Source organism: Urocampus carinirostris, chromosome 7 (genome assembly GCF_059441175.1).
Source record: "Urocampus carinirostris isolate Australia breed hairy pipefish chromosome 7, RoL_Ucar_1.0, whole genome shotgun sequence".
In the NCBI taxonomy this organism is placed as follows: domain Eukaryota; kingdom Metazoa; phylum Chordata; class Actinopteri; order Syngnathiformes; family Syngnathidae; genus Urocampus; species Urocampus carinirostris.
This window is the reverse complement of record NC_142355.1, coordinates 24,414,049-24,427,362: the sequence shown is the minus strand read 5'-3', so window position 1 is coordinate 24,427,362 and position 13,314 is coordinate 24,414,049.

The window sequence follows — 13,314 nt, the reverse complement described above, 5'->3', positions numbered from 1 at the left end:
AAACAAAAATATCTACAAATATTCTTCTGTTAATCATAACAAACTTAATAATGATACATATATATATATATATATATTTTGAAAAAAAAAATCTACAAATATTCTTCTGTTATTCATAAAAAAACGTAATAATGATGCGGACTTGAAATGTGCATAAGAGATCCAGAGACACTGCGCTTTGAAGAGATGGGCTACATACAATTTAGCACCATCTAGTGGTGAGCAGTAGTTATTTAATTCAGAGATGTTTGGGTGGGTGGATCCCTGAAGCACTCGGATCGTAGGGGCACCATTATCTGTGTGTCTCAGGAAACTACACCCTGGTGGCGCCCGTTCCTCTCCAGGCCAACACATTTTCTTCAATACACAGTATCGTGCGCGATTTAAAATATCCCGCTAATTGAAACATTCTTATATATTGTTAGAAATGAGATGGACTGGGGCAGACATGTCCAAAGTCCGGCCTGGGAGGCAGTTACATACAGCCTGTGTAATGTTGACCACAGTATAAAATTCATTTGTAATATATATATATATATATATATATATATATATATATATATATATATATATATATATATATATATAAAATATATGTAACCACGGTGTACTTGTCCCACCAAAGATCCACATTCACGCTGGACTGGATGATGAGGTTTTTATTACAGATACTGCAAATGAATGAGTCACAACATTAGCTTTTCTGCTGGCTTTGATCTCTTTGATCTCAGTAGCAGTTCCCTCTGAAAAGCTGCCAACAAAGCATATCAAAGAGCTTTCTTTTCAATTTACATAAAATAGATTTTAGAATGTCACAATACATTTTTACATCCATTTTAACTAGATACTTTTAACAAGAGATCGTATAGTGGATATGTAACGTTTACAATGAATTCAACATATTTTTCTTTAGTCTGAATTTAAACCAACATCATCCTTTTTAATGTATATGAGAAAATAGAAATAAAAACAATAATGAGTATAAAAACTGGTACAATTTACCTGCAAATGAATGAGTCACAACATTAGCTCTTCTGCTGGCTTTGATCTCTTTGATCTCTACAAGGGGAATTACATTTTTGTAAAACAGAAACAAAACGAAAATCAATCTAAACAGCTTGACAATATCAATCACATTACTGCGCATGTTGAGAGATTTGTCAGCTGGGGTTATAATGTTTAAAATTAACTTCTTTTGTGGAGCACCAAAAAATGTGTCCCTCTGAAAACTGCCAACAAACCCCGCCTCTCCCGGTCACATGTCAGAAGCCAAAACCAAACCCCACCCCATACCAGTAGGTGGCACTGTTGGACTCATCCTTGCAGGACACTTACCAAAAACTATACACATATTTCAGCAGGAATTTCAATAAAACAAAAGATATTATTACACCCGTTACGTACACCCCCCTGAAATTCTGCTAAATATGGGAGTGCTACACTAAACAGAAAAAAATCACATGCAAAAGTGCAAACTGGTACGGTATTTCAAGGAACAAACTGAAGTGCATGTCAGTTCTAAAACTCTCCCAAAAAGGAGTGTGAAAAGAATGGAGGCGATCAAACCCCTAACCAAGCACAGACACAAAGATGCCTGTTACATCTCTGAAATATCAAACATTGTTCCTGTAGTTTCAAGTGCTCACATAGGCACAATTCTTGTTTCTTGCTCAAGCTTTTGTTCTGTGTAATATTTTTCTATCCGTCCAAATTTCGTAATTTGAATCTCAAAAAACAGTTATATGGAGAGCTTATTCAGAAGACAATTTTTCATCAATTTCAGAAAAAAATAGGTTTTAACTTATTTTTACGGAATGTCTCAACTTCCCCCCTGAGTTAAAACCTAAGTTCACAATCTATGTCTCTCTTTCGTCTGACTCTTCCCATAATACTCGGAATTTCAGTAATTCAAACTTGTCTTCTATCGCAATTGCACTATTTATACACGTCCTTCTACTCAATCAAGGAAGCAAGGTTTTGGGCGCTCTGAGGAGAGGGATGACTGAGTATGGGCACCAAGAGTGGACTGAGAGTGTGATCGTGGCCACTGTGTTGTGCGGTGCAGAGACGATTCAGTTTTATTAAGACGACAGCAGTGTGCGTGTGTGTGTGTCGTCGTATCGATACTAATAACTAAATGGAGTGGAATGGAACTATGATGACTATAACATGAAACCAAACGAGACGTCACGCTCTATAGAGAATTTATCGACCTATTTCATCATCGCCTACAATCAGCTCAAAAATTTTTTGTTTTCCACATTCTGCTTCTTAGAGAGAACCTAAAAAGAAATCCGTCATTAAAAGCGCAATTAACCACCAGTCCATCGTCCCAAAAACAATGGTTCTAAGTCAAGGGTGGGCAAACTTTTGGCGTCACGAGCCTGGGGACACACCCAGTTTTTGTCATTTACAGTTATGATGTTATATTTCATTATATTTATTTCATGTTTATCTATTTTGTGTATATGTATGAACCCCTACTGAACACCAGCATACATTCAGGGCAATTGCAGTTGATTCAACAAGGTTCGTTTGCTTTCGGAACGGACTAATCCCGTTTCAATCCAATTGATTCAAATTGATAATGTGTTTCGATTTACAATAGTTTCATCATTCCATATTTACTGCTAGAACCAATTAAACGTATAAGTAGAGGCACAACTGTGTTATTGTAGTTGTGCACGTATGTAGTATTTCTGTCATGTCTAGCATGGTCGCCGTGGCGACCGTCTAATTTGCGTGTGTCCTTCTTAAGGGCTTGCCCGTTCTGAGTAAAAGCCTGTTTTATGAGTATTCCTAGTCCGAGTTCCTGTTTGCCTGTAAGCCAGTTGCTGTTTTGTTTATTCCCTAAGCGTTGGACAATTTTGCTGAATAGAAGTAACTGGTCGTTAAGCGATTGAGTTCAGGTCCGGTCTGCACTTAACTCAACTATTCCTGCAGTAGTATCTTATAATATTTACAAAATAAGATTCTGTAATATTTTCGAAGTCTGTTGTAGTATTTTTGAAGGATTTTTTTTTTTTTTTTTTTTTTTTTTTTTTTAGTAGCGCTAGTATTAATGCTGTTGTAGTTTTGTAGCAGTATTCTTGCAGAATTTCTGCAGTTGGTCTTTTTAGAATTATAGCCGTACCATATACTATGTCCCGGTTTTCAAGCTCTATATTCCGTTTTCTAGTAATTTCATAGAATTTCTGTAGTAGGATTTACATTATTGTAATACTTTACCATCCCATTTCTTGTTCTCCTTTGGTTTACTGCACATGAATGGCTGGATTAAACCCTAGAGGTTTAATTCTGACCCAATTGTGGAAAAATGTATTTGATAATGTTACTTCCGGCGCCGTCACGAATGGCAGCCACTCCAGCAGCTCTCGTGTTATTTTCGCTACTTTTGTGATTTATTTATTTGTTTATTTATTTTTTCTTACTTTATCAGTGCCTTGCAACACTTGGATTACTTTCTATCCTATGGATATGGGTTTCAACTCGCAAAAATACGTACATTAAACAACACCACCTACATTGGACATTACCGAATCTTACTGCAATATGTATTCTGTGTAGCACTATTTAGTTACTCTATATAACATGCTAAAGTGGGCATTTGCACGTCACACTGGGCATTTGTATATTGTATTCCTTTGGCTTTATTATTGTATTGTTCTCAGCTCAGGGACGCTGCTGGAAATGTGAATTTCCCTCAGGGGATGAGTAAAGTATCTATCTATCTATCTATCTATCTGATTAATTCGTTCACCCCTGTGCTCAGCATTTTGATTTTTCTGCACACCGACCTTAGCTAATGAGATCTCGTCGCTTCGAGATTACGTCATTGCTGTTGGTAATTGGTTAAGTCAGTCTTTTTCATTGGACAAAACGTCTTTTTTCCTCAATTTATTGACGAGAGCCAGCTCATAAATGCCCTTCTTGCACTTAACTTTGTATTTAGTTCTGTAGTCATTTATTTTTTTTTTTATTTTTAATTGATGTAGTGTACTATGTCTTTGTTTTAAAGTACTATATTGAATCGTTAGTTTTGTGATATTGTTTAGTATACCTCTAGGGCACAGGTGTCAAAGAGGCTGCAGGTTGAATTATGAAACCCAGGTGCCTTGAACAAAGACACTGTTCTGTATTTCTTTCGCTTTCTCTCTCTCTTTTCCACCCCTTTTCTCCCACTCTGTCTCTGTCTCTTTCACTCTCTGTGTCTCTCTTTCTTTGTTATTTTGTCTCTTTCTCTCTCTCTCTTTTTAACTTCTTTTGCTCTAACTTCATTTTTTCCCTTTCTCTCTTTTCTCTTTCTTTGTTATTTTGTCTCTTTCTCTCTCTCTCTTTTTAACTTCTTTTGCTCTAACTTCATTTTTTCCTTTTCTCTCTTTTCTCTTTCTTTTGAATCTACCAGTCAGGCCCCCGACAGAATGTTTGTTCTATCGTGTGGCCCCCGAGTTCAAATGACTTTGACACCCTTGCTCTAGGGGCATTTCTCTATTACCGTATTACTGTCGTAGTATTTCTACGGTACTTTCATTTAGCGATTTTAATTTTCACTGTGTGACGTTTTGAGTGTCGAGCGACTTAAAATTCGACTCCCTCCCGCCGTCACTTATGAGTGCTGAGGCTCATTTTGTCTGTCAATTTGTCTCAAATTATTGATTCAAAACCTGATGCAAGCCAAGTTATTTTGTGAAAATGTCAAAAATTCCTACAACTGAAGATACTTACGTATTTACTTTTAGCACAGGCGCTGGGCAATGGAGTAAAAGTGCGCATGTCCTGTTTATAGTTCCTAACACTTACCCAATCAAAACGTTTGAGTTTCTTTGCTACAGCTTCTGGATAAAACGTTCGTTCTCGGTTAAGGTTTTTTCCTGCGAGTTTTTATTAGAAATGTCTCGATAGTGAACCTAAATCGTTTAATTAGCTTTCTTAATTTGTGACTCTCCTATTCATCCTGTTAAGCACTTTTATTTCGGTTGCACTCCACAGTGCAAAGACATCTTGGGGTCAATTTATACACACTGTCCATTTCGAGTGCATGTTTCTTACGAAACCATATTCTAAGAATTATATTTTACACATTTTCGTCATATCTCACATTTTTTCTTTTTTCCTGTAATATTTTTGATTTTGTCACTTTCGAGCTTCCATACCTCAGGACCATTGAGCCCTTCATGAGGTAAAATGTACTTGTACTTTCCAAATCCTCAACCGTTTTGGCATGTTATACAGTAGTGTCACACTTAACCGGGCCGCTGTCTCTAGGATGCGTCATGGTCTGCAACTGCAGCGTCGCTTTTTGGATCTCCGGTTGCACTTTCGGAACCGCAATTTCCATTCGCCGCTGCGATTTCTCGAGCTCTGCTCCTAGTAACAATCATATCAGACAATTTATTATCACACACAGCTTTGTCATCCACATTTTGTTTTCCTAATTTAACGTTACTGCCCTGTTGATCTTGCTTGGTCTCGTTGACGGTGGCAGCGTGAGCCGTGGTACCGTGGTTCAGATGGTACCATTTTGAGCTGCCCTCGACCTGGACTGCGGCCGGCGTTGCCCTCACGACGGTGTACGGTCCCTCACGCCTCGGATGGTTCCTCTTTCGTCGTAACCTTGATGTAGACGAGATCCCCTGGGACGTCTTTTCAAATGGTTGTTCGACCTTGGACTCTTGTCTCTTAACCAGCCAGTAGATGACAGCCGTCAATTGTCCCATACAGTCTCTCAGTTCAGTTTGTAGTTGCTCAAGTGGCGGCCCCTTATAGGGACCTCCCAGATGCGGCGCTGGTCTGCCTGTTAGCATTTCATGCGGTGTTAAATGCGTGATCCAATGAGTTTGCATGCGATAACTCATCAGCGCTAACTGTAGCGCATCCCCTCAGTTGAGCCTAGTACTCACAAAGATCTTGTTTATCTTTGATTTTAATATTCCATTTACTCTTTTCCATTATTATTCTCTCCGTCTACCGTGGCCTGTAAATACGGAGACCAGTAACCTTGTTTGTTCAGCTATTTCACACCCCCTCTTGCATAATATTTTTAAATTGTGCACTTGTATCTGATATAAAGTCAAAGGTATTCCCCTGTTACCTATTCTCCTTAATAATCCTCCTGATGCTCCTGCATCTGGAGACACATCACCGTTTTCCTGGAAAGCAGATTCAAAATACAATTTTAGCAGTATTTCTGTGTCAAAAATAAAATAATTCACAATCCAAACGTATCAATATTCCTCAGATTTGTAAACACTACGTCAATCAACAAGATTCTAGCGTGATTCAATGCAGACTCGTGTCGTTCGTTATCACCGCCTCGTCGACGGCCTTGGCCGTCTGGCTCAGTCCATCGTGACGTTCCACTCGCAATCCGCTGTAGGAATGCGCCCATGAGCTTTATCAGTGCCACACTGACCTTGGTGCCCAGTTGTCTACCTCTTTCTCCTCGAAACTGGCTGCAACCAGTTCAGATTGCCCCCTGCTCACTGTTTGAGGACAGCCTGGATGTGCTCCAGTGTCCCCACGACCCTGCTGTAGACAAGCGGCGCAGACAACGGATGAGTGAACGTCTTTGTTTGTTCTTTGCTTGTTTTTCTTTCCATCTTCAGCCTTTTTCAACAGTACGTCTGACTTCTGAATCCTGTTAAATCGGTCATGTTTACAAACTCGGATGTTTAGTCTAGGTTAAATGACCATGAAGACATCACCTTAGCAATTAAATTCTTAAATTTTTCATGGTCTTCCTCAAGATCGAGTAATCTGCTCCTCATTGTCTTTTGAAAATGCTTGCCAAATTGTTTCCTCAATTTACCCAAACTCTACTTATCACGTTTCATCGGAACAAGATCTCACAAATCAAAAGGCCACACGCAAACGGAGCACTTGACGAATTAAGTAATCCCTCCACTTTTATTTATTTTCCATACAGTAAAGGAGCGAAAGACGGGGGAAAGACGGGGGTGGGGGGAGGTGATCGGAGCGGGAATACACACGGTTGAGCTCAACTCACACAGAGCGAAAGACGGGGGAAAGACGGGGGTGGGGTGGGGGTGAGCTTTGGGTGCGAGAACAACCCACAAAAAGCAAGACACTTTAACGCACATACAAGACCGTAAAATGTAGAATAAGCAGTCACTCCATCATTCATCCATGCTTAAAATGTAGAATAAGCAGTCACTCCATCATTCATCCATGCTTCCTTAACTCCTCTCCCAACGCCAAACAACACAAAAAAACAAAAAAGACAAAAAGAAACACAGGCTCTCCTAGCCCTTAAACAGTTAAGTATAAATCACCCGCGCACACTCACTCAGGCGGGCGGGGGAGAAACCGAACCGAACAGAACACACATCCACAGACAGAGAAACACACGCACAATTAACGCCAGCTGGCACACACACCAACATTCCCGAATGAGACATCTCCCAGACTGAAAACATGTCAGCAATTCTCACACATTCTGTGTATCGCTTGTTTCTATGCGAATATATCTTAATAATACAACATCTGATTACTGCTCATTTTTCTAACGCCGGTATAACCTTTCAGATTGTAGAAAATGGCGAGGTTCCATGCACCACACTTTTTCCTAAGTGCAAGGTTACATATCCCTCCCAAACCATCAATCGACTAGGGAAACACATAAAACATGCCCCGTATTAACCACACATAGATCGTCTACTCCCGAACTGTCACTTCAGCAAATGATGACGTCTCATCACCGTTTCCATGCAGATCACAAGACAATTATAAATCTACAAATACCGACGCCGCTGCACCATTTTATCCAGGTAAAATTAGCCTTTTTCCTTTTTCAAGCAGCCTACGTCCCAAAACAAACAGGATTCTTTGAGCACCGAACTCCCGGGACACAAAAAAAAAATAAAAAAATAAATCTCAACTCAGTTTACATATCTCATCCGTCCGAACTTGGGCCTGATTATAGACGGAAAATTCCACGTGCACGCATTTTCATAATTTAGCTCCGACGTCACAGGCTCCTGTCCTCCCACGAATCTCGACAAGCAAACCGAAATAAGGAGAGAAAAACTTTCCTTACCTCACTCGCTTATTCGAGACAGGTCCACTGAGAAGTCCTCCTCCCTTTTCTTTTTTACTTAATTAGTGCCAGTCCACGTTGCGGCGCCAAATGTTGGAGAAATTGGAGGTTCGATAATCGAGAGAAAAGTCTTCTCATATGTGGATAAGAGAAATAGACAGGAGCCAGCCTCGTTACGGAGGGAGATGTCACTTTATTGATGCGTCAATAAAGATCTCACAGAGCTAGAAACATGACAATGTATTTAAAGCTGGTAGTGACGATTAGGCTTCGATTGAGTACACCCCAAAAGGCGGTCCTGTATCACGTATCAAGTACAGAGCGTCCCGTCCCTTGCACGCTATCTTCAAGGAAACTTAATGTCTGCCAAGAGTATCTTCAAGGATGTCTACCCGACCTTTTCCCACTACTGTAAGCAAGTCTTTCTAAATTTCTACATGTATGCAAATCTATTCTACATTTGCAAGTGTATTTACCACAACACTTTGTTACTCAAACTGAAAGTGCATCTCTAAAGAACCTAAACAAGGAACTAGCAGATAAGGCGGACACAGAGTTGTCACCTACCAACTGGTCATTCATCTGACCAATAAGACGACTGGGAGGCCTGATGGACTGGCGGACCCGAAGATCATAACGGCTAGGTTGAGTACAAATAACCTGAGCTTGAGGGTCTGGGACAGTCAAGTCTAAACAGTCAGTATCAGGGCAGACAGTGTCCGGATGGTCAGTGTTCAATGGGGTCTCGTCTGGAAGGACAGTGTCTGGTGGGCCCATATCCAAAGGGATCATGTTTTCAGAGCACCGAGGTGGGCTTTCCGTATTGTCACTTGCAGTATGATCAACATCTTGTTCGGGGATGTGCTGACTTCCTTGACTGGATGTATCAACTGTGAGAGAGTCAGACTGGAAGTCAGATCTGCTGTCTAGTGAGTTATCCTCCATCTCTGAATGAACTTGCTCTTCACCTGACTGTATCACCCAGTTTACTGTACGGACATCACTGCCTTCGACCGCGTCAGGTAAATCAGGACATACATCACCTCCGTGCATAGCAGCGTCACACCCTGAGTTTTCAGATTCGCTGGCCAGATCTTCCTCACAGGGCAAGAAGCTAACAGAGAGCAGCAAATTCCTGTGAACTACCTTCTCTTTGCCCGTCAGGCAATCTTTGACTCTACAGACATTGAGATCAGGCTTGACTGATATGACTTCATACGGGGTTACGGGGTTGCATACTTATCTGCAACCTTGCGTTTCCCTGGGACACCTCTGTTGGCGATCAACACCCGGTCTCCCACGACGAGGGGTGATCCTTTGGCCCTACGGTTGTACAGCTTGGCATGGCGAGTCTGTTCTCTGAGAGTGTTCCTCCGTACAATCTGAGCAGCTTCATGTAGATCCTTCTTCAGATGGGTTACAAAGAAAGTCAGAGTAGCTGACAACAGCATCATTGGTACTAGCATGTTGAAACATGACATCGACAGGGAGACTAGAGATCCTCCCAAACACTAGGTAGAACAGTGCAAACCCTGTTGTCTCATGCTCTGTGCAGTTATAGCAGAAGGTGAGCTGCTGCAGCATTTGTGGCCACTTTGCTTTGGGCTGAGGGAGAAGGGTTCTGATCATACCTCCCAATGTTCGGTTAAATCGTTCTGCGATACCATTTCCCATAGGGTGGTACGGAGTCATATGGGATTTCTGCACCCCAGCCATCTCTAGAAGCTCTTTGATCAGTTTGCTCTCAAAATTGGCTCCCTGATCAGAGTGGATACGCCGAGGGAAACCATAGACAAGAAAGAAGTCCTGCCACAGACGGCGAGCAACTTGTTTGGCGGTTTGATTCCTGCAAGGGAAGGCGTGCGCCATCTTGGAGAAATGATCAGTTATGACCAGGACATCTACAGACTTGTTCTCTTGCTCAGCAGTCCAAAAGTCTATACAGACCAACTCCATAGGCTCAGAGGTGACCATGTTCTTGAGCGGTGCACGGTTGTGTGGTTCCGGTGTTTTCCCTAATATACAACGCTGACAGGATTTAACATAGTTCACAACATCACGTTCCATGCCATTCCAGAAGAATCGTTGCCTCACCAGAGACCAAGTACGGTTCTGGCCTTGGTGACCTGCTGAGTCATGTGAACCGTGAAGGACTTTCTGTTTCAATGAGTCAGGCACCACAAACTGGAAGATTTTCTTGGCCATGCGAGGATCTTTCCTTATTTTGTAGAGCATGCCATTCTGTATGGTGAGTCTGCTCCAATTAGACCTAAGATTTATGGCCCGAGCCCGAGCCCGAACCCGAACCCGAGGCAATTTCGGGCCGGGTCGGGCCTGAAATGTCAGTCATACGGTCGGGTCGGGTCGGGTTCGGTCCTGCTTTTTTTTTTTTTTTTTTTTTTTAAATTAATTAATAATTATAAATATATGTTCATTAAAAATATATACTTAAACTATGTATGGATACTAGACCAAGGAATATAGTAAATCAAATAAATATTATTTGTGTACAATTAGTTGTGATTGCGGAAATCATAGCGTACAGTGACGTTGGTGACTTTTCCATCCGCATTAACAAACGCATTTTGTAAAATACGATCGCGCTTTATTGTTTAAATAAACGCGTTATATAGACTAGAATCTCCCAATTATTATAATTAGCTCGCTTTATTTTGTTTTAAAGCGTATTATATAGAATACGATCGCTTTTGTCGGAAGCGTACATTGACGTTGGTGACATTTTCATCCGCGTTAAAAAACGCAATTTGTAGAATACGATCGCGCTTTATTGTTTAAATAAACGCGTTATATAGACTAGGATCTCCCAATTATTATAATTAGCTCGCTTTATTGTTTTAATAAGCGTTTTATATAGAATACGATCAGGGGGGGAGGGGAATTTGCATAGGAGTCGGAAAAGGGCACAACACGTCAACACCCCCTGAATGAAAGTGCTGCGCTAAAATCTTAAAGACGTACTACTACTGCTGCTGTGGATTATGGCCCAATGATCAAGTCGTCAAAATGACGGACGCCCTTAAATGTTTTCGCTACCTCAAAAAAAAAAATCCGTCAATGACAGATTGTCGCTTAATGTAACATCTGCAGTGCAGACACAGAAATATAAAAGATGTAAATGTTTATACAGTTTTATTTAACTTAGGCCTAGATGTTGTAACAAAAGGCAGAGTTTAATTTATCATAAATCAACCCTCCTTATAAATAAAATATGTAATTTCGGGCCCCCTCGGGCCGGGCCAGCAAATCCAGTTAATTAGTCGGGCTCGGTCCGGGTCGGGTTTAATACCCCTCGGGCCTGCGTCGGGCTCGGGTGCTTTTTTTTGGCCCGATCTTACCTCTAGCTCCAATGCTTCAGTAGTTTCATCACACTAGGCGACTCGACAGCTCTCTCACGCCTGGTAGGTCTCTAGTGTCTATGCACAAAGTACATGGTTCTGCTCATTGTGTTGTCCTGTTCTTGTAAAGCAACAAGCTGACTCTGTGGGAGTGCCGTCGAATGATCTTCCTTCTGCAGAAGATTGAAGTTAGCATCCGTTCCCATCACTTGACCCACGCGGCCAGTGGACTGAGCACTGAGGACAGCAGCAACTTCTTCTGATGTCAGAGAACCATTCGTGCCTGGTGGAACTGCCCTTTTCACTGACTCATCTGATGTCTCAGCACTCTCGTCTACAACAGCGTGACAATTGTTGGATACTCTGAACACCTCTTGCACAGTACTGTTGTTCACTCCGTTGACCTGGTCCAACAGTGAGGTATAGGGCTCGGTAACAAGGCGATGACCCACACATGACCGTACAAATGGCTCACGGCTCAGAGCGTCGGCTACGATGTTCTTTGGGCCGGGAATGTACTTTAGGTCAAAATTGTATGCAGCTAGCTTCGCTACCCACCGCTGTTCACGCGCATCAAGTCTTGGTTTTGTCAAAATGTATGTCAGCGGGTTGTTGTCGGTCCACGTGGTAAAGTGTCTTTGTTTCAACCAATGGCTGAATTTATCACATACCGCCCATTTCAAGGCAAGAAATTCAAGCCTGTGTGCAGGGTAGTTGAGCTGGGAGCGAGAGAGCGTTTTACTTGCAAAGGCGACTGGTCTGGCTACTTTTCCACCAGGTGGCAGCTGTGAAAGGACTGCTTCAATCCCATCGAAGGATGCGTCGACAGCCAGAATAAACGGCACATCAAAATCTGGGTGGGCCAGAGTGAAACCTGTCACGATGTCGTGCTTCAGTGTTTCAAATGCGTTCTGGCATGCATCGGACCAATCTGCAGGCGTCAGCTTCACTTGACCTTTCCTCACTAGTTTGCGGGCTCTCTTGCGCTTATGCTGGGCACCAGATTCAGATGTGAGCCTGAACAGAGGTTTTACCTTCGCAGAACATGCTTCAATGAAGCTTTGGTAATACATCACCATGCCTAGAAAAGATCTGATTTTACTAGGGCATGGCGTCTTGCCGTCAGACTCCATTAGGTCAGCGACTTGTACGTCATTTATCGCTCTCACCTTCTCGGGGTCAGTCCGAATTCCATCCTCACTGATGACATGCACAAGAAATTTCACAGTCCGTCTGAGGAAAAAACACTTTTTGGGTGCGAGCTTGAGGTTGTGTTCCTTGAGGCGAGTAAACACCATCTGCAGGCGTTGGAGTGCAACTTCCTCTGTAGGTGCAAACACCATCAGGTCGTCGAGGTAACATAATAGGCTCATGAAATTCTGATCACCGAATATCGACATCATCATCCTCATAAATGTTGCTGGGCTGTTGCAAAGTCCCTGAGGGAGCCGGTTGTACTCGTGAAGCCCAAAGGGAGATGAGAATGCCGTGTACTTTTTGTCATCAGGGTGCAAGGGGACATTGTAGTAGCCTGACGTCAAGTCCATCGTGGAGAAAAAGGCATTTCCCCCAAGTGCGGCCAAAGCATCAGCTTGATGTGGTAGTGGGTAGGCATCCTTTATAGTTCTCGCATTAAGCCTTCTGAAATCAGTACATACCCTGAGTTCTCCTTTCGCTTCCATATGAGAACAAGCGCAGATGCATAGTCGCTAGTCGACTTCTGAATAATTCCTTTTTCTTCCATCTCGTTCAGAGTTTTTCATACTGACTTGGTGGTATACGTCTGTAGGGTAGACGGAACGGCATATCATCAACAAGGTGGATACGATGTACAAACTCTTTGGCCTCTCCACAGTCCATCTTATGGCGAGAAAAGATTGACTCGAATTGTTCGATGATATG